The sequence below is a fragment of the Babylonia areolata genome, chromosome 7 (assembly GCF_041734735.1).
Source record: "Babylonia areolata isolate BAREFJ2019XMU chromosome 7, ASM4173473v1, whole genome shotgun sequence".
NCBI classification, from domain to species: domain Eukaryota; kingdom Metazoa; phylum Mollusca; class Gastropoda; order Neogastropoda; family Buccinidae; genus Babylonia; species Babylonia areolata.
In genome coordinates, this window is record NC_134882.1 from 5,561,749 (window position 1) to 5,584,248 (window position 22,500).

Below are 22,500 nucleotides of genomic sequence, written 5' to 3' on the forward strand. Positions count from 1 at the left end.
ACTCGCATGTACACGAGTGGGTTTTTACGTGCATGACCGTTTTTACCCCACCATGTAGGCAGCCATATTCCGCTTTCGGGGGTGTGCATGCTGGGTATGTTCTTGTTTCCATAACCCACCGAACGCTGACATGGATTACAGGATCTTTAACGTGCGCATTTGATCTTCTGCATGCACTTGCACACGAAGGGGGTTCAGGCACTAGCAGGTCTGCACATATGCTGACCTGGGAGATCGTAAAAATCTCCACCCTTTACTCACCAGGCGCCGTCACCGTGATTCAAACCCGGGACCCTCAGATTGAAAGTCCAACGCTTTAACCACTCGGCTATTGCACCCATCCGTCATTCTATCTATGTGGAAGTTTGCGTAACATGCACATGTACTGCTGGAATGGGGTCTTTGTCTACTACACTGGCCTATCTGCTGGACAAGTGGGAATGTAATGTTAACACCGGCTTGAGACCCGACCAGACTTCAATCATTTTGTGAATTCTTCTTCTCCTCCTTTTTTTTTCTTTTTTTATTCTTCTTCTTCGTTTTCGTCTTCTTCTTCTTCTTATTATTATTATTATACTGTCGTCATCATCAACGTTTAGCCACATATGGTTACGGTAGACACAAGATGAACCATTAAACAAACCTAACAAACAGACAAATAAACAATCCAAAGTATTAAACAAACAAAACACAAAACAAAGCAATGAGAAATACGCACAAACAAAGAAACAACCCCCCCAAAACAACAACAACAAACAAACAAAAAAACAAACAACAACAACAACGACAATAAAACAAAAAACCAAACAAAACCGAACAACAAAACTGATAAAAAAACCAACAACAAACTAACCAAACCAAAACAAACAAAACAGAAAGGAACACAAACACTGAAATCTACATCAAAAACCGAGAAAGATAACGACACATACAAAAACGAAAACGGCAAGAGAACTACTTAAGTCGTGCCGTAAAACAAAACCAAACGAAACCAAAACCAAAAACAAAACAAAAAAAACGAAACAACAACAACAACAACAACAAAAACCAGCTGCGGAGATTCCAGCTCACGGTGCGAAAACGAATAAACAGAGATTAAAAAAAAACAAAAAAAGAAAAAGAAAAAAAAAACCAAACAAACAAAACACACCCTCCTGACATACAGAAATGCAAACAGCGTAGATAAGAAACACAAAACCAGCAGGGTGTCTACTTTTGCACTGTATATAACCCCAGCCACCACCACCCCACCCCCCCACCCCCCCAAAAAAAACCCCACAAAAAACCCAACAAAAAACCGAAAAAAACCAAAAACCAAAAACAAAACAAAAAAAACAAACAAACAAAGACAACAACAAACCAACGAAAATAAGATATGGGAAATCAAGAGCGGAAGAAAAAAGAAAATTAAAAACGAAACAGACAAGCCAAAACAAATAAAAACAACAAAAAACAACAGCAACCACCCCCCCACACACCCCCCCCAAAAACCCACCAAAAACCCCCAGTAACAACAACAAGCCTCAATCACCACTGCCACACCCCCACCCGCCCCGCCCCTACACACACAAGCCGCCCTCCCCTAAAACATAAAACCCCCATCACACAAATACTAAACACACCGCAAAGAAAACCTAAACACACATGAAGTGAGTCATCAAACAGCAGGGCTATTTACATTCACATTCCGTTACAAGAAAGAAAGAAGAAGAAGAAGAAGATAGAGAGACAGAGACACAGACAGAGAGACAGAGGGAGACACAGACCGAGAGACAAAGACAGAGACAGAGAGACACAGAGAGAGACACAGAGAGACAGACAAAGAGAGGACATAGAGAGAGACACACACAGAGAGAGACAGAGAGACAGAGACAGAGACAGACAAAGGGAGACAGAGACAGAGAGACAGAGACAGAGAAACAGAGGGAGACAGAGATAGAGAAACAGAGACAGACAGAGGGAGACAGAGACAGAGAGAGACAGAGACAGAGAGAGAGACAGAGAGAGACAGAAAGACAGAGAGAGAGGCTGAGTCAGGGATGGGGAACGGGGCAGTGGGAACTGAATTAACCTAAAAAATACGAGAGAAAAAAAAAAGAAGGAAAGAAAAAGAAGAGAGAGAGAGAGAGAGAGAGATGAGTGATAGCCTGGAACCCATTTCCAGCACCAACGCCAATGTTCCATTTTACATGGCCGATATTTCACACCAGGGAAGAAAAATAAGCGTGCTGCAAAACACGCAGATACACACAGATCCACACACACACACACACACACACACGCACACACACACACGCACACGAGCGCACACACACACACGCACACGAGCGCACACGCACTACACTACACCACGCTACCCCACACTACACCACCTCACACCGCACACGCACAACACTACACCACACTTCCCCACACTACACCACACTTCCCCACACTACACCATACTACACCACACTACACCACCCAACACCACACTTCCCCACACTACACCACACTACCCCACACTACACCACCCAACACCACACTACCCCACACTACACCACCCAACACCACACTACCCCACACTACACCACCCAACACCACACTTCCCCACACTACACGACACTACCCCACACTACACCACCCAACACCACACTACCCCACACTACACCACACTTCCCCACACTACACCACACTACACCACACTTCCCCACACTACACCACACAACACTACACTACACCACACTTCCCCACACTATAGCACACAACACAACACTACACCACACTACACCACACTACACCACACTACACTACACTACACCACACTTCCCCACACTATAGCACACAACACTACACTACACCACACTACACCACACTACCCCACACTACACCACACTACCCCACACTACCCCACACTACACCACACTACACCACACTACACCACACCACCCCACACTACACCACACTACACTCCACTACCCCACACTACACCACACTACCCCACACCACCCCACACTACAACACACTTCCCCACACTACACCAAAACTATGCGGAAGCCAAGACGGTTCCCCGAAGACAGATTACAAGTCATCATTATCATTTTATTTTCAGGCTGGCTGCCAAGTCAGGGAACCGCCGTAAAGATTCTATTCCACCCAAATAACCCTGCACCCCGCACCCTTCCCCACGCCCCCCGCCCCCATACTTCTCCCCCCCCCCCTGCCCCTCTCCTCCATTCACGCCCCCTTGGAATTTTTTTTTGGGGGGCGGGGGTGGATGGGGGGTGGGGTGGGTGGTATGGGGGGTTGTGTCATTCTGTGTTCGTGGGCTGCAAATCCCGCGTTCACTCGAATACACGAGTGGGCTTTAACGTGTATTATATGGCCAGTTTTTACCCCACCTCCCCCTCCCCCCTTCATTTGGGGCAGCCATACCCCGATTTCTGTGGTGTGCATGCTGGGTATGTTCTTATGTGCGGGTATGTTCTTGTTTCTATAAATCACCGAATATCTGGTATGATTGACAGGGTCTTTAATTAATGTGCGTATTTAATCAACTGCATGCTTATTTAGACACATGATGGCGGTTCAGGCACTAGCCGGCCAGTACATACGTTGACCTGGGAGATCGGGAAAATAGCCGCAATTGCCGAATGGTTAAAGCGTTGGACTTTCAATCTGAGGGTCCCGGGTTCGAATCTCGGTGATGGCGCCTGGTGGGTCAAGGGTGGTGATTTTTCCGATCTCGCAGGTCAACATAATTTATGTGCAGACCTGCTAGTGCCTGAACCCCCTTCGTGTGTATACACACGCAAAAGATCAAATACGCACGTTAAAGATCCTGTAATCCATGTCAGCGTTCGGTGGGTTATAGAAACAAGAACACACCCAGCATGCACACCCCCGAAAACGGAGTATGGCTGCCTACATGGTGAGGTAGATAAACAAAAACGGTCATATACACGTAACATGTTACATGGCTGTCTGAGTGTGTATGTGTGCGTGCCTGAAATCTGATTGAATGACACAGGAAACGAATGATGAGCGCCCAGTGCATGGCAGCCGTCAGTCGGCTCTACCCAGGTAGGCAGCCTGTTGTGCAAATGACCTCGTGTTTGTAAAGCACTTAGAGCTTGGTCTCCGACCGAGGATAGGCGCTATATAAGTATCCATATCAATCAATCAATCAATCAATCAATCAGTCAATATTCTCCACCCTTCACACCACGCCAGGGATTGCATGAGGTATTTTAGCAGCACATAGGTTGTTGGATGTTCAGAATGTTCCCAAATCTACGCTAATCCTATACACTTAGGGCAAACATGGGGAGTTTGTAGTACACTATTCCCTGTTGTGGTTATATATGAATACTTAGCATGTGTGGAGTGATGGCCTAGAGGTAACGCGTCCTCCTAGGAATCGACAGAATCTGAGCGCGCTGGTTCGAGTCACGGTTTAGCCGCCGATATTTTCTCTCTCTCCACTAGACCTTGAGTGGTGGTCTGGACATTGTCATTCGGATGGGACGATAAACTGAGATCCCGTGTGCAGCATGCACTTAGCGCACGTTAAAGAACCCACGGCAACAAAAGGGTTATTCCTGGCAAAATGCTGTAGAAGAATCTCCCTGGGGAGAGCAGCCTGAATTTCACACAGAGAAATCTGTTGTGATAAAAAGAAATACAAATACAAATGTCAAACTCTAATGCATCAGTTTGACACGGTACTGTATATGACACCGAAATGAGGAGTTAAAAATATAATCCCTGTTGGTTAATTAAAAACAAACAAACAAACAAAACAAAACAAAACAACAAAAACAAAAAAACAAAACAAAAAAAACCTTACCATGTCAAACTCAAATGCATCAGTTTGATATGGTACAGTATGATTATCACACCAAAATGGATGGAGAGTTTCAAGTAAACTCCCTGTTTGGTTGAACATACTTACCATGTCAAACTGATGCATTCGAGTATGACACGGCACAGTATATGACACCAATCTTGACGCCAAGCAACACTTCATCACCGCAAAGCTCGCCCATGCGAACCAGCCCAGGTGTTCCGAAACCTAGGATCGGAACATGAAAGAACCTCGGGCGAGAATTCAGCGACTGCTTTTACCGTTCGTCGGACACCGGATAAAGTTCTGTAGCAGTCGTGTATAACAGAGCGCAACTCAAGCGTGAAGTGGTTTATTTCAGTCTAAAACCAAAACCAAAACCAAAAACAAAGCAAAAAATTGCATGGAATGGCTGGACTGTACAGCTATATGCCGAGGAAGGGTGTAGGCACGTAGGTATGTAGATGATGAGAGGGAACATGATTCCAGTGCCGATTTCCTGGGAAAAAAACAAACAAACAAAAAACCAACAAAAAACCAACAACAGAATCTACGAAAGAAGCAACAGATGCGAGAGCTAATAAACAAATAATAAAAAAAGAAAAAGAAAAAAAGTAAATAAATGAGTAAATGAATAAATAAATAAATACATAAATAAAGGGCTCACTGGTAGAGGCGAGGATGAAAGTAAGTGATAACTTCATGATAAAGTTAGGCGTGTGTGTGTGAGTGTATGTGTGTATGTGTGTGCGTGTGTGGAGGGGGGGGGTGGGTGCGCGCGCGTGGGAGAGAACGTGCGTGTGTGTCCATGAGAGAGAGAGAGAGAGAGAGGGGGGGGGGGGAGGGAGAGAGGGAGAAGCGCGCGTGTGAGAGAGAGAGAGAAACATGGTAACAGAAGATGGACACAGATAGACACCGGTAGGGAGGTAGGGTGGCGAAAAAGAGACCACACTGTTCCCCCACTCCCCCCCCCCCCCACGTTATCCTGATGCCCACTCCCCCTCCTCCCCCTCATTAACACCCCCCCCCCACGCACCCTCCTCTACCCCCTCATCGTACCTGGCCACCCACATAAGTCTACCGCCCAACCTCCCCGCCCACCCACATACAACATCAAGTTCTGTCCGTGGTACGTTGAAGGCCGTCAGACAGACAGACACACAGACACACGTACACACACACACACACACACACACACACATCCGCACACGCACACACACACACACACATCCGCGCGCGCGCGCACACACACACACACACATCCGCACACACACATCCGCACACACACACACACACACACACACATACACACACACCTGCACACGCACAGACACACACACACATCTACACGCGCGCATCCATGAACTGGACAACAACAAAAGCAGTCTAGTTGCGAGGTGTGTGTGTGTGTGTGTGTGTGTGTGTGTGTGTGTGTGTGTGTTTGCGTGTGTGTGTGTGTTTGCGTGTGTGTGTGTGTGTGTGTGTGTGTGTGTGTGTGTGTGTGTGTGTGTGTGTGTGGTGTCTGTTTGTATGTGTGTTAGCGTGTGTGTGTGTGTGTGTGTGTGTGTGTGTGTGTGTGTGTGTGCGTGCGCGGATGTGTGTGTGTGTGTGCGCGGATGTGTGTGTGTGTGGTGCCTGTCTGTATGTGTGTAAGTGTGTGTGTGTGTGTGTGTAATTATGTGTGTGTGTGTGTGTAAGTGTGTGTGTGTGTGTGTGTGTGTGTGTGTGTGTGTGTGTGGTGTCTGTCTGTATGTGTGTAAGTGTGTGTGTGTGTGTGTGTGTGTGTGTGTGTGTGGTGTCTGTCTGTATGTGTGTAAGTGTGTGTGTGTGTGTGTGTGTGTGTGTGTGCGTGCGTGCGTGTGGCGAGCCTGTGTATCTGTGAGCCGCAACAACTTCCATGCATCATTGGTGAGCGGCGGCGAGGGATGGTGGTGGGGGATGGAGGGGGGTGGGGGTTGGGGGGGGATGGATGGTGTGCAAGTGAGCGGTGAGTCCTATTCCAGGACACACGAAGAGAGAGAGGGAGAGAGACATACAGACAGACAGACAGAGACAGAGAGACAGAGACAGACAAAAGACAGGACTGAGAAGCGGTGGGCGAAGGAAAAGAGAGGGAGAGAGAGAGCAGGGCAAGGGAAGAGACAGAGACAAAGAGAGAAAGAGAGAGAGAGAGAGAGAGAGAGGCAGGCAGAGACAGAGTAAGAAGAGGGAGGGAGGAAGGGGGATGGTGGTGGGGGTTGGGAGGTGGATGCTGTGCAGTGAGCGGTGAGTTCTGGCATCGCTACAGTTAACCAGTTAATTGTGTTGGTTTTTTTGTTGATTTTTTTAAAATTTAAAATCTTGCATGCCTGTCACCTTGTGTATACCGTTTCTTTCGTCAGCAGAACATCAGTCTGTCAGCCAGTCAGCAGTTAAGTTACCTGCTAATCTTGAAAAATCAAAATGATAATGTAAAGCTTACCTCCAACGCAGGTAGACAGTATATGAGATCAGGTCTGTATGTGTGTGTTGTGTGTGTGTGTGTGCGTGTGTGTGTACATACGTGTGTGTGTACACACGTGTGTGTGTGTGTGTGTGTGTGTGTGTGTGTGTGTGTGTGTGTGTGTGTGTGTGTGTGTGTGTGTGTGCATGTGTGTATATGTGTGTGTGTGTATGTATGCATGCGTGCGTGTGTGTGACACGTGTGTGTACGTGTGTGTGTATGTATGCATGCGTGCGTGTGTGTGACACGCATGCATACATACACACACACGTACACACACGTACACACACACACACACACACACACACACACACACACACACACAGACTTGAACTCAGAGACCCTCTCGCTAACGGGCAGGGTGGTTGCTGCTTTCTTCAAGCCGCCAACAAGCAACTCGTGTTCCTCTTTTATCTGCCGCTCCTCTTTTGTGTTGTTGTCTCCCTTGTTTTAGGCCACTGCGGCGCCTGGGGCGATGTTTACAAACACATACCTTGTTCTTCCCAATCCTCCTCCCTCCCTCCCTACCTCCTCCGTCCATCCTCCCGCTCTCTCTTCTATCTCTCTCTCTCCCTCAATCCCTCCTCTCTCTCTCTCTCTCTCTCTCTCCTTCAATCCCTCCTCTCTCTTTCTCTCTCTCTCTCCCGCCCTCTCTCCCCGCTCCCCCTTCTCTCTCTCTCTCTCTCTCTCTCTCTCTCTCTGTCTCTCCCTCAATCCCTCCTCTCTCTCTCTCTCCCTCTCCCCGCCCTCTCTCTCCGCTCCCCCTTCTCTCTCTCTCTCTCTCTCTGTGCCGCAGTATCTTTCCTTTAATTTCTATGTATAGACAAAAGTGAGACCACACAGAATGCCGAGTCTTGGAGTGCTCAGAAATCCTATCAGAAAAAGCGATCTGATCTCCACAGCGGCAAAGACACAAGTGGCTCTTTGATGATATCAGTTTCAGAGAGAGAGAGAGACAGGGAGACAGATATCGAAACAGAGACAGAAACAGAAACAGATACAGAGAGAGAGAGAGAGAGAGAGAGAGAGAGAGGGTAGGCGAGGGAAGAGAGAGAGAGAGAGACAGACAGACAGACAGACTGACATACAGACAGAAACCGAGAGAAAGACAGACAGCCAGCCATAGACAGGACCTAGAGGAAACAGAGAGAGAGAGAGAGAGGGGGTAGGAGAGGGAAGAGAGAGTAGGAGAGGGAAGAGAGAGAGAGAGGGGGTAGGAGAGAGAAGATATAGAGAGAGGGGTAGGAGAGGGAAGAGAGAGAGAGAGAGGGGGGGGGGGTAGGAGAGGGAAGAGAGAGAGAGAGCAGGGCAAGGGAAGAGACAGAGACAGAGAGAGAAAGAGAGTAGGGCGAGGGAAGAGAGAGAGAGTCAGAGACAGAGACAGAGACAGAGAGAGTCGCGCGAGGGATGAGACAGAAACAGAGACATATATAAAAAGTCAGACAGAGAGGGGAGAGAAAGACAGGGAGAGAAAGACAGAGAGAGAGAGAGAGAGGTAGGCAGAGAGACAGAGAGTGAGAATTGGAGGAAGGGAGGGCAGGATTAATTTACTGTATATCAAACACACGAAACCCGCGGCTCAGTTTTCAGTCGTGCAATGAAGCCTGTGGAGATGTTTTGATACTGCACAGTGAGGTACGTACATTACACCATTCATTTTCATGGACACTACACCCCAAAACAGCTGTGCATATTGTGGCAGTAGGGGTGACGCCTGGAGGAAGAAGTTGTGGGATAGGGGGCGAGGGCGTTCATTGTTTTGATGTTGTTGTTTTTTTGTAAACAAGTAAACACACAGGTACACACACACACATACACACACACACACACACACACACACACACACACACACACACACACACACACGTACCCATGCACACACACACATACCCATGCAAACACACACACACACACACACACACACACGTACACACACACACACACACACACACACACACACACGTACCCAAACACACACACACACACACACACACACACACGCACACACACACACACACACACGTACCCATGCACACACACACACATACCCATGCACACACACACACACAAACACACACACACACACGCACACACACAAACACACGTACCCATACACACACACACGTACCCATACACACACACACACACACACACACACACACACACACACACACACGTACCCGTGCACACACACACACACACACACACACACACACACACACACACACACAACCTTGCACAGTCATCTCACGTGTAGAGCGCAATCTGAGAAGCAAAGGAAGCACGGGTCTTCACAAAAGCCTTTCAACACCATTCTGCAAAACTAATAAAAGTCTTCCAGCACTGAACACAGTCAGTACATTTCCGCGATACGGAGTCAGCGCAGAAGAGAAGCGGCTTTGTTTAGGGCGGGACCAGAGACGATGAAATTAAAGGGCGTTCCTCTATGTTGGAACCAACACTAATTCATCATCCTCAACAGGCGATCCGGAGCTACCCACCTGAGACAGGGAGGGAGAGGGAGGGAGATGGTCGATGGAGAGAGAGAGAGAGAGAGAGGGGGGGGGGTGATGGGGTGGGGTGAGGGGGTACAGATGGGTTGAATGGGCGTAGGTTGTATCACGGCCTGTCGGCATAATATTTTGAGCATGCTGTTAAAGTTCTGTGACGATTCATTTATTTCATTCTGCGTGCGAGAAGCCATCTTCAGGCGCTAGCTAGATGAGCACCGTGACAAGTTGAATGAGCAGTTCATAATAGTAAGAAGAAAGCTAATAACAATGATAAATATAATGATAAGAAGAAGAAGAAGAAGAAGAAGAAGAAGAAGAAGAAGAAGAAGAAGCAGTTATATAGCGCACATTTTCTTCATAGGACTTCTTCTTATTAGATTTGTGAATAACTTGTTATAAATGTGGTGGTGTATGCAGAACTGAAACTGTCTAGCATCACCGTTTTCTCTCTCTGTGTGTGTGTGTGTGTGTGTGTGTGTGTGTGTGTGTGTGTGTGTGTGTGTGTGTGTGTGTGTGTGTGAGTGTGCGTGCGTGCGTGTGAGTTTGTGTGTGTCCATTCGCTATTTATTTATTTTCATTTTATTCTATTAAAAATTCTTTTTTTTGTACGCTTATAGTTGACTTCATGAAGTTTTTGCGCCTTATACATATTATTATTAGTAGTAGTAGTAGTTCTTTTTTATGTATTTATCTATTATTTATTTACTCTATTTTTTTCCCCAAGACCTGACTAAGCGCGTTGGGTTACGCTGCTGGTCAGGCATCTGCTTGGCAGATGTGGTACACCACCATAAGGATTTGTCCGATCGAACGCAGTGACGCCTCCTTGAGCTACTGAAACTGAAACTGATAACTGAAACCATACGCTAACTAGCCACCAGTCAGTCAGCGCAGTGAGGTGTTATATGCCATGCTGGTTGATAGTGCTGCACAAAATTCATTCCACAGAGCCTGTAACCCCCCCTTACTATCACCAAAGAGAGTGGAGGGAGTGTGGTGGTATATCCAGGGTCTTTGGTGCCACTAATATAAACATCCATGTACACAGAGCGACAGATGGCAGATGGTTCCCGCCCCCGCTCATTGGGGAGTTTGTTTTTAATGTCTGATCGCCACGCTGTACTGTTAATGAGGGTCATGAGGGTAAGTAGGGACGAGAGAGAGAGGGGAGGGGGGGGGGTAGAGAGAAGTAGAGGGAAGGAGAGGGAGAGAGGAGAGAGGGGGGAGAGGGAGGATATAGAGAAGGAGAGGGAGAGAGGAGAGAGGAGAGGGGGGTAGAGAGAAGTAGAGGGGGGAGATGGAGAGAGAGGAGAGGGGGGGAGAGAGAGAGGGGTGGGAAAGAGAGAGAGAGAGAAATGGAGAGAGAAGGTGAGAGAAGGAAAGAGAGAGAGAGAGAAGGAGTGAGAGTGACAGAGAAAGCTGGGAATGGACCAATTAGTAACAGCAACAGAGGGACAGAGAGACTGCCAGAGCCCAGGAGAACAAACAGAAAAGGAAAAAAAAGTCAATCTTCAAAAAGGAAAAAAAAAAAAAAAAATCAGTTTTAAGCATATATATCAATCTTTTCAAGGCTTTTATATCAGTCGACGTAATAATAACATCCTTTCATTTCTGATTGGACGTTGACGACCAGTTTTCATTAAAAAAAAAATTTTTTTAATAGTAATTATCAGACCGAAAATGAAGAATTCACCATATTCGCAAAACAAAATAGCCAGATTCGGCCAGTAACCGACACTACCCTAGGTGAAAAGACTGAAGAGAAACAATGAAGAGAAACTTCAGACCTGTCTCTGTCTCTTTCTCTGTCTCTGACTCTCTCTTCAGACTCTCTCTGTCTCTGTCTCTGACTCTCTCTCTCTCTTCCCTCGCCCTACTCACTTTCTCTCTCTCTCTTTGTCTCTGTCTCTTCCCTTGCCCTGCTCTCTCTCTCTCTGTGTTTCCTCTCAGTCCTGTCTATGGCTGTCACATACAGCAGAAAACTGGCCAGAGGAGCGCACGGTGGACAAGGAGCGCCTGGACTGTCTAATGCGTCCAGAGACCCGGCCAGGGAAGCATCTAGCAAGTGTGGTATAACTCACTCAGTACGGCCAGTCCTCTCTTCTCCTCTACACAGACCCCTCGGATGTCCAGTGGGTGTCTCTATGACCCAGCCTTTAGCTTCCGTCGTCAGAATTGTGGTATTCTTTGTCAACATTCACCTCTTCAGTGTAAGAGCCTTCCGCTTGTAATATTTTGATAGTTGTAATTGGGGTGAAACGCTGTTAACTCACTCAGTACGGCCTGTCCTCTCTTCTCCTCTACACAGACCCCTCGGATGTCCAGTGGGTGTCTCTATGACCCAGCCTTTAGCTTCCGTCGTCAGAATTGTGGTATTCTTTGTCAACATTCACCTCTTCAGTATAAGAGCCTTCCGCTTGCAATATTTTGATGGTGGTAATTGGGGTGAAACGCTGTTAACGTCGTCTCTTTCGCCGTTCGTATGGAGAGAGTTATTAAAGTCCGAGACTTCTTCTTCTGCTTCTGCGTTCGTGGGCTGCAACTCCCACGTTCACTCGTATGCACACGAGTGGGCTTTTTCGTGTATGACCGTTTTTACCCCGCCATTTAGGCAGCCATACTCCGTTTTCAGGGGTGTGCATGCTGGGTATGTTCTTGTTTCCATAACCCACCAAACGCTGACATGGATTATGGGATCTTTAACGTGCGTATTTGATCTGCTTGCATATACACACGAAGGGGATTCAGGCACTAGCAGGTCTGCACATATGTTGACCTGGGAGATCGTAAAAATCTCCACCCTTCACCCACCAGGCGCCGTCACCGTGATTCGAACCCGGGACCCTCAGACTGACAGTCCAACGCTTTAACTACTTGGCTATTGCGCCCGTCAAAGTCCGAGACACACCAAGAGACCGTGGAAAACGTTCACTCCACATTGTCTTAAGTGTTATGGGAGTATCTGATACCAATAACTGCATGCTGTGTAATGACGCAAGAGACTCCATGGAACATTATTTGTGGCATTGTATACATATACAGTCCTTTTCGACCTCTTTAGAAAAATTGTTTAATGAAAAATGTGAAAATGCCTACAACATTAAGATCTGTTGCAGGTTAATACTGTTCGGCGTTGCATAGCATTTAAAAACAGATAATATATTTGATTTCATTATAATGTTTGCCAAACTATATGTCTACAAATGCAAAATTGAAAAATGCACACCAGGTCTGCATGCCTTTCTAAAACAGCTTTATGCGAGGTATAAAACTGAACGGCATAATGCGTATGTAAAAAATGAAGTAGCTAGATTTGATGTGCAATGGAACTAAGCCAATGTTTTCTTTTCTCCAGTAGTTAATACTTGTATTATTGTCAAATGTCCTCTTTATAACCACTTCTTCCCATGGGATCTTTCGTGTGGTGATGTTTTTGTTTGTGTGAGTGTTTAAATTACAATTTTTTTTTTATATATAAATATCATTATCTGATGATTGACGTGAGGGGTAAACTATCGTTGCTGACTCTAACAAAACTCATCCACTGACTTATGCCCTGTCTACTTTATCCTATTTTACTTATTATTATTAATGTCTTTAGTTTATTACAATTGTATATGGTGTGAAATTGTTGTTGTTTTTGTTGTTGCATATTTGTCTACATGTAAAAGAAAAAAATGACTTAAAAAAGAAGAAAAAAAGTTCACTCCACATTCTTTGTGCACTCCCATATATAAATGCAGGAATCTTGCGAAGTTCAGCAATGTCAGAAACCAGCTGGTTCATGCCAGCATCCATCCCTCACCTCGACGAGCCAGGGCGGGTAGGACCTGACCACCCAGACGAGAGCCAGCAGCAGGACTGGTTACAGCGAGGCAGGCCACACAAGACCTGTCCGATGAGAGCAGATGGGAGAAGTTCGGGCTCTTGGACCTGTCCATCTTCATCATACAACTCCAACTCCCCCCCCCCCCCACACACACACTCCCCCCCCCCCCCCGCGCCCCCATCCCCTAAAGTCAGCACAGTCATTGATGCATGCCAGGTTAATAACAAGACTTGCAGCTGACCGCAACTCTGGAACGTGGCCAGCCGTCGTTAGATCTTTCTTCGTCACAGCCAAATAAACAGACCGTCGTGTGAGGTCATGGCGGAGGGTGGTGGTGGTGGTGGTGTTGGTGATGGTTGTGGTGGTGGTGGTGGTGGTGGCGGTGGTGGTGGTGGTGGCGGTGGTGATGGTTGTGGTGGTGGTGATGGTGGTGGTGGTGGTGGTGGCGGTGGTGATGGTTGTGGTGGTGGTGATGGTGGTGGTGGTGGTGGTGGCGGTGGTGATGGTTGTGGTGGTGGTGATGGTGGTGGTGGTGGTGATGGTGGTGGTGATGGTTGTGGTGGTGGTGATGGTGGTGGTGGTGGTGGTGGCGGTGGTGATGGTGATGGTTGTGGTGATGGTTGTGGTGGTGGTGATGGTGGTGGTGGTGGTGGTGGCGGTGGTGGTGATGGTTGTGGTGGTGGTGATGGTGGTGGTGGTGGTGGTGGCGGTGGTGATGGTTGTGGTGGTGGTGATGGTGGTGGTGGTGGTGGTGGCGGTGGTGATGGTTGTGGTGGTGGTGGTGGTGGTGGTGGTGGTGGTGGCGGTGGTGATGGTGATGGTTGTGGTGGTGGTGGTTGTGGTGGCGGTGGTGATGGTTGTGGTGGCGGTGGTGATGGTTGTGGTGGTGGTGGTGGTGGTGGTGGTGGCGGTGGTGATGGTTGTGGTGGTGGTGGTGGCGGTGGTGGTGGTGGTGGTGGCGGTGGTGATGGTTGTGGTGGTGGTGGTGGTGGTGGTGATGGTGGTGGTGATGGTGGGGTTTGAAACGTGTTTCACAGACACTGAGGTCTGTCTATCTGTCTATCAATATACATGCCAGCAGGGCAGGTCTAGACAATCACCACGTCCGGATGGGAAGATGTGAGTGATGGGGAAGGAGGCCTGGGAACACGGGGTTTTGTCAGGCAAAATGCCCAGTCTGTCGGAGTTTGTTTTGTGTTTGTTTGGTTTTGCTTCTCTCTGAATTTCCATTCATCATTCCTGGCAGCGGCGGCACATTGCTGGCACAGTCACACTATGCTGAAATCGTGCTGTAAGTTCGTGTTCGGGTTCTTTTTTCTTTTTTAAGTGGAGGAAAGGCATGATAGAGAGAGAGAACGTTAAGGAAAATGTGTGTGTGTGTGTGTGTGTGTGTGTGTGTGTGTGTGTGTGTGTGTGTGTGTGTGTGTGTGTGTGTGTGTGTGTGTGTGCGCGCGCGCGTGTATGTGATGACAAAAGTCACCATTGAACCTGAGTCTAGTGTGCTATGGACCCACGAGGAAAGACTGGACTCACACACAGCCGAGGATCATCCGCTTCGTGGATGCGTCTTTATGAGTGCTGCTCAAAAAAATAATTTTCTGACCAGCACTGCATGTATCTGTATTTCTGAGCCTGGCTGGCACCAAGAGATATCATGAGTCCAGCCCTGTCAACTAGTCCCAAACCGACCAAGACCTCCATTGCAGCATATGTCGTCATTATTCGTCATCATCGAAATAAAAAAAATATCCCAAATTCTGGACCACAAGAAAAACAACAACAAACCCACATGATCGTACAACAGGCCCCGTCTTTTCAGCAAACTGGACATTTCCGTTATTTCTATTATATCTATTATAGACGGAGAGGTATAGAATCAAAAACAAGTAACCTTACAATGTTATTTTTCAAATCTTTCGATGTGGAGTGCAGTGATGGCCTAGAGGAAACGCGTCCGCATAGGAATCGAGAGAATCTGAGCGTGCTGGTTCGAATCACGGCTCAGCTGCTGATATTTTCTCCCCCTCCACTAGACCTTGAGTGGGGTGGTCTGGAGCTAGTCATGATGAGACGATAAACCGAGGTCCCGTGTGCAGCATGCACTTAGCGCACGTAAAAGAACCCACGGCAACAAAAGGGTTGTTCCTGGCAAAATTCTGTCGAAAAATCCACTTCGATAGGAAAAAACAAATAAAACTGCACGCAGGAAAAAATATACAAAAAAATGGGTGGCGCTCTCAGTGTAGCGACGCGCTCTCCCTGGGGAGAGCAACCCGAATTTCACACAAAGAAATCTGTTAACGTCCTCCTTCCTTCCACCCACAACACCCCCGTACCTCCCAGTATGTGTCATGAGATCTGACAATCAAGCTGGTGTAAATACCAAGTTCCTGAACCGATTAGTCGGACACAAGTTTTTAATTTTTTTTTAATTTTTTTATTTTTTATTAGTGTTTCAACAATTGATAGTCTTTGTGTTGAAGGTATCATGGTTAAAAAAAAAAAGAAGAAGAAGAAAGAAAACAAAACAAAAAACAAATGTTTTTTTTAATTTTCTTGCTTGTTTTCTGGTACAGTTTTCATTGAAGCTAGCAGTACTTGGTACAAACACAGAGTTGAATAAAATACTTAATAAAGAGAGAGAGAGAGACAGAGAGCGAGAGACAGACAGACAGACAGACAGACAGAGACTGAGAGAGGCATAGAGAGAGAGGGGGGGGATAGAGAGACAGGGATAGAGACAGAGACAGACTGAGAGAGACATGAAGAGAGAGAGAGAGAGAGGGATAGGGAGACAGTGATAGAGAGAGAGAGAGAGAGAGAGAGAGAGCCTGGGATAGAGAGACAGGGATAGAGATAGAGACAGAGACAGACTGAGAGAGACATGAAGAGAGATATGAAGAGAGAGAGAGACAGAGACAGAGAGAGACACACAGACAGACAGAGACGAGAGACATCTGACCATACCCAGTACTCTTTAACCCCATGGACTCAGAGCTTCGTGTGGCATGTGGAAAATACGATCACCTCCAGAACTTTTATCTTGTGTCTGTGATACAGGTCAGCTAGGGCTCTTGGACAAACAGGGATGGGAGAAACATGTGTGAGACATGAGAGAGGAACAGGGAGAGGTTGCATTGGAGAGTTGTGATGGGGAGGGGGAGAGGTTGCATTAGAGAGTTGTGGTGGGGAGGGGGGGGAGGTTGCATTGGGGAGGGGGAGAGGATGCATTGGAGGATGCATTGGGGAGGGGGAGAGATTGCATTGGGGAGGGGGAGAGATTGCATTGGGGAGGGGGAGAGGATGCATTGGAGGATGCATTGGGGAGGGGGAGAGGTTGCATTGGGGAGGGGGAGATGTTGCATTGGGGAGGGGGAGAGGATGTATTGGGGAGTTGTGGTGGGGAGGGGGAGAGGTTGCATTGGGGAGGGGGAGAGGTTGCATTGGGGAGGGGGAGAGGATGTATTGGGGAGGGGGGGAGGTTGCATTGGAGAGTTGTGGTGGGGAGGGGGGAGGTTGCATTGGAGAGTTGTGGTGGGGAGGGGGGAAGGTTGCATTGGAGAGTTGTGGTGGGGAGGGGGGGAAGGTTGCATTGGAGAGGTGTGGTGGGGAGGGGAGGAGGAGGAGGAGGCGAGGTCAAGAGGGATAGAGCGGAGCAAAGAGAGAGAGAGAGAGAGAGGTGGGGGGTCAAGGTCGCTTTTAAGCATTTTCGCAGACTATTCACACAGGTTCAGCCCCCCCCCCCCCGCCCCCCTCCCCTCCCCCCCCCAAAAAAAAGCGATGGACTTACCGTCTTATGGGCATGATTGATGTTGTACTCTTCCAGCTTGATATTTTCCCTCGTTGTTAATAATCGGTGGATTCAACCGTTGGAAACGTTGCCATTAGACGGACGCTAACATCGCTTTGAAGCCGAATCTCCCACGGCCTAAGAAATTCTTGGAAGCCTGATCCTCCCTCCTGGTCGCCCTCCCTCCCCCCCCTCCCATTCCCTCAGGCCCCCCACCCCCACCCTTCCACGCACCTCTCCCCGCCACCTTTCTCCCTACGTTCCCTCAAACTCATCTGATTTCGAGTCTATTTCGAACAGGCTGCTTTGTGAACCTCTTCCCGTGGTATTTCACCAGTTCGTTTCTGAAGCAAATCAAAAAGAAATGAACAGTGTTGGGGTACTTAGTTTTAGAATGCAAAGTAACGCACACCCAGGACTAGAGTTGGGATCCGAGTTTTGGAATGCAAAGTAATGAACGACTTGGACTCACACTCCGTGCAGGGATCAGAGTTTTGGAATGCAAAGTATCGAACGCCTTGGATCATTCTTTAAAAGCCTTTCGTACACGGTGGAGTGGAGACTACCGCGCTGTCAGCTGTGCCATAGGTCTTGAGGTTGGCAGGTAAAGAGTATTTAGAATAACTTGAATTGAACGGTAGCCTCGAAACCAGATGCACAGCTTTCAGATCACTTGTTGAAAGAGGTCTTATTGAAATTTACACAGTCCCATACACAGCTAGCTGTCCTCGATGTGTTTTTTTCCCGCACCCCCACACTTTCTCGCCATATGCTCTGTTGTAATACCACATTTTCTAGCAATATACTCTAATGCAATTCCACACTTTCTTGCAATATACTCCATTGCAACTCCACACTTTCTCGCAATATGCTCTATTGCAATCCCACATTTTCTCGCAATATGCTCAACTGCAATCCCACATTTTCTCGCATTAATGCTTAATTGCAATCCCACATTTTCTCGCAATATGCTCTGTTGCAATCCCACACTTTCTCACTTGTGTTTTCTCACGATCCCACGCTTTCTCGCACAAAACCTCCTCCACAGTGGTGGTTTCTGTAGCATCTTTATTGCTGTCGCTCTTTGAGGTTGGAGAAAACGTGTACACGCTTCTACCCTTCTCTTCCAGACCCCCCCAACCCCCACCTACCTGCTTTTCCTGCCCCGACCCCCTCACCCATCACCTTCACCTCATCCCTCCCTCGCCTCGCCTCTTGACCTGTATACTTCAAATACCTCAGTCCCCCCCCCCCAACCCCCACCCCCACCCTCCCACCTCCCACCCCAGCCCATTTCCCCCCATCCCCTGCCTCTCTGGACTGTCTGAGGGATGTGGTGATAGAATAAAATGGACAACTGCTGTCATTACCGGCAAGAGACGTGTAGGATTATCGCACAGAAGGTGTGCCGGGAAAGAAAACACCCTCTCAGAATCGGCGTCTTGTTTCTAACCCTGTTGCAGTCACGTGTGTTTCACAGAGAAACTCATCCTTGTGTTCCGGCAGCTATGGCCGGAGTGAATGAGAGAGAGGGTTCTAAACACCCAGCTGTCTTTCATCAGGAACATTCAGGTTGTCAGTTAAAAAGCATCACCCACGCTTTTTTACAAGGAGGCTTTGTTCGAGGCAGACGTGTCGATTGTGATAGCAGACTTTTTGCCAGGTTGGGCCGGGAACAAATGGACACTTGTTCATTGTGCGGTGTTTGTGAATGGAGCGGTTATGGCGCGGTTTTCACCACACTCACTTCGCGACGGACGGCTCTGGTCTGAAGAAAATCCGGCAGTATTCCTAAACTGTACGACGCGCAGAAAGGCTCATGTGTTGGCACCTTAAATAATGCTGGCTGAATCGACGTCTTTTGGGGGTATGATTGAAACTACTTGACTGCATTTCAGTTCCGTTTAGTTCATTTTCTTTCTTACAAGTCGAGAGCATGCATGTTGTTTCGTGGCTAAAGACAAAAACACTAAAAGACTCATTAAAAAAAAAAGTAAATAAAATGGTGAAGATGCTTTCTACAAATTCAAAATGTAATCTGTGTGTGCTTAGAGAATTCATTTTATGAACAGCTTCTTTAGAGTAGAGTAGAGTTGTGTGTGAGTGTGTGTGTGTGTGTGTGTGTGTGTGTGTGTGTGTGTGTGTGTGTGTGTGTGTGTGTGTGTGTGTGTGTGTGTGTGTGTGTGAGGGAGAGAGAGAGAGAGAGAGAAACCTGTTCGAAAAACCCCTTCCTCCACTTCTTCTTCCCCCTCCCTCAGCTCTGAGAAGAGTCATGAGGGCGCCGCACAGAACTTGAGAACTGTTCACCAGATTCCTCCAAGTCTGTGGGTTACTGACAAAATTGAACAGTTGACAAATAACTTCTTTTAAAACTGGTGAAGGAAGAGAAGGGGGGGGGGGTGGGGGGGGGGGAGTACAGTAGCTGAAGTGCTCTCCTGAAGGTACAGACAGTTACAGGTGAAGGAGCGTTTCGACTGCTCCTGAAGAGAACGTTCCACCCGCTTTCCTATCTCCATACCCGTCTGTTATCAAGCAGCTTCAGGGAGATAAACACAAACATGTAATTTTAACGAAGAGTCTGTCTTTAAATACCGCTGTGAGGCTGTGCTGTGCATTAAAAAAACAACAACATAATCCACCCACATGGCGATACATGGCCTGCACCGATTTTGCCTTGAGTATATCCTTTGGCAGTTAACGTTTTAAAATCATTCACGGTTTCACATCACATAGATACGTAAAGAGAGACAGAGAGAGACAGAGAGAGAGAGAGTAGTAATAACATCACAAGCGATGTAATTTATTCATTAATATCTCTCTCTCTCTCTCTCTCTCTCTCTCTCTCTCTCTCTCTCTCTCCACATGCACACCATCTATATTAGATATGTAACCGCAAATAGCACACATATTTCATGTAGACTCAGTAAAGACTGGACGAACACGCACTTTTCTCTCACATAACACCCCCCCCCCCGCCCCCCCCAAACAAAATAGGTACAATACTTAGAAAACGAGGAAGAGAAAAAGATCTTTTCATACTCAAGGAGGGAGGTTTTTCGTCAAAGCATATATATATATATATATATATATATATATATATATATATGTATATATATATATATACCAGTATATATGTATGTATACACAAGACACACAAACGTATATATATATATATATATATATATATATATATATATATACACACACACATACACACAACACACACAAGAGTGTGAGTGTGTGTATGTGTATGTCAAATAGTCCTTCAATCTGTACTTATTATACACGCACATGAAAAGAGTGTTATATATATATATATATAAGAAGCATGAGCCACATAGCAAGACGAAACACGAATCGAGAGGTGGGGGTAGACAGATAGACAGACAGACGAAGAGAGAGAGAGAGCGGGGGGTGGGTGGGGGGGGGGGGGGGGAAGGACACAGAGAGAGGCAAACAGAGACACAGAGAAACAGAGAGACGGGAGAGAATGCCGACACCAAGTCTCTCATACCCAGTGCCTTGCGATCACTCTCCAAATACACACTGACTGTGACAACAAATCTTACTTTGCCCCAGCCTTTCCTTCAGGGTCTTCTTGCCAGGCGCCTTGCTTCCCTTGGGGCTTTTGGCCGGCGTGGACGTCGCCAAGGCTGCTTCCTCTATCGCCTCCTCCTCCTCCTCCTCCTCACCCACCCCTTCCTCGGGTGGCCGGGACACCCCGGGTACCGCGGCATCTGCGCCCGCTGCCTCCTCCTCCTCCTTCTGCAGTTCTTCACCGTTTGTCGTCGTCGCTACTGCTGCTTCTGAAGCTTCTGGAACTGCAGCAAGTCCTTGTGCAGTCTGAGCCTGGAGTTGCTGTTGGACACCGTCATCACCTTCCACCTCTTGAACTCCCCCCTCCACCGGCTGCTGTGGGGAGTAAGGGGGTTGCTCTTGAGGGTTATCACCGCCTCCTACCCCCTCCTCTTCCTCCACATGGTCGCCGTTGTAGTGGGGAGCCACTGCCGTATCGGCGTCGATGTCGTCGATGTTATCATCGCTGTACTCGTGGGCGGGGATGTTGTCGACGGACGAGTCTGGTACGTCGATGAAGACGGAGTCATCGCCCTGAGACTGCCGCTGGGTGGCAAGGTCCTCCTCGATGGAGACTCGCTCCTCTTCCATGGTGTTTTTTTTAATTTTATTTAAAAAAAAAATCTTTTTACCTTGTTATTTGTTGTTTTTGTTTTTACGTTGCTGGTAGTGATTCTGTTATGTTGTTGTTGTTGAGTTTAGTCTCAGAGTGCACAAATCGATCGCCAGAAAACAACAACACCCCTCTCTCGTTTCTGTTGTGTTATAGAGTAAGAGTAAGAAGCAGGTAACTGGCCACACTGACACAAACTCGGTCGCCGAGTCGTGTTTTTCCCTTGATGCATCAAAAAGAAAATCCAGCCAAGTTGTCTGTCACCAAGTGGTTACAAGGAACGTATAGACCTCTTTGTTACTTAACTTTCTCTCTCACCACTCAAGTTTGTCATTTCTTCACAAAAGCGATCTGCTTTGTTTTCCCTTCTTCTTCTTCCTAACACAAAACTGGCAGGTTGCTGCTCAAAGTTTGAACCGCAATGAACTGACAGACACTCTGTCTGTCACCCCACTCAAGTCACGAGTTAAAAAAGATGATAGCCCGGAAGTCAATAAGAGTAAGTAGCGTGCCGCTTCAAGAAAAGACCGCCTCAACGCTCTGCAAGTCCAGCACTGACACACACACACACACACGTCTGCGATGGTCAGTTACTTCACAAAGACAGCGAGTTCAAATATTCAGCAATCACGTTCTGGCCTTCACACCACGTGGTTTGAACGCACCGCACGCACGCACGCACGCACGCGCCAAAAGCCAAAGATGCCCGACTTGAAGAAAACAACTTGCAGGCTTCACAACGCACAGTCAGTAAGACAGTCAGTCAGTCAGTGCCGTAGTACACCCCCCCTTCACGGTTCTCACACACACACAGACTCTACACTTCCCAGTGCTATAGCGTAGTACGTCTGCAGATGGCGGAGGGAGGGAGG

General features: G+C 47.5%; 1 pseudogene across 1 annotated transcript in view; it reads right to left on the reverse strand.

Moving 5' to 3' along the window:
* Positions 1 to 22,500, reverse strand: part of LOC143283683 (proton channel OtopLc-like) — an 83,662-nt pseudogene that overhangs the window by 61,018 nt on the left and 144 nt on the right. Inside the window, exon 1 of the transcript XR_013055439.1 lies at positions 21,009 to 22,500. This exon is cut by the window's right edge and continues 144 nt beyond it. The product of XR_013055439.1 is annotated as a proton channel OtopLc-like (transcript). The remainder of the gene's footprint in view (positions 1 to 21,008) is intronic.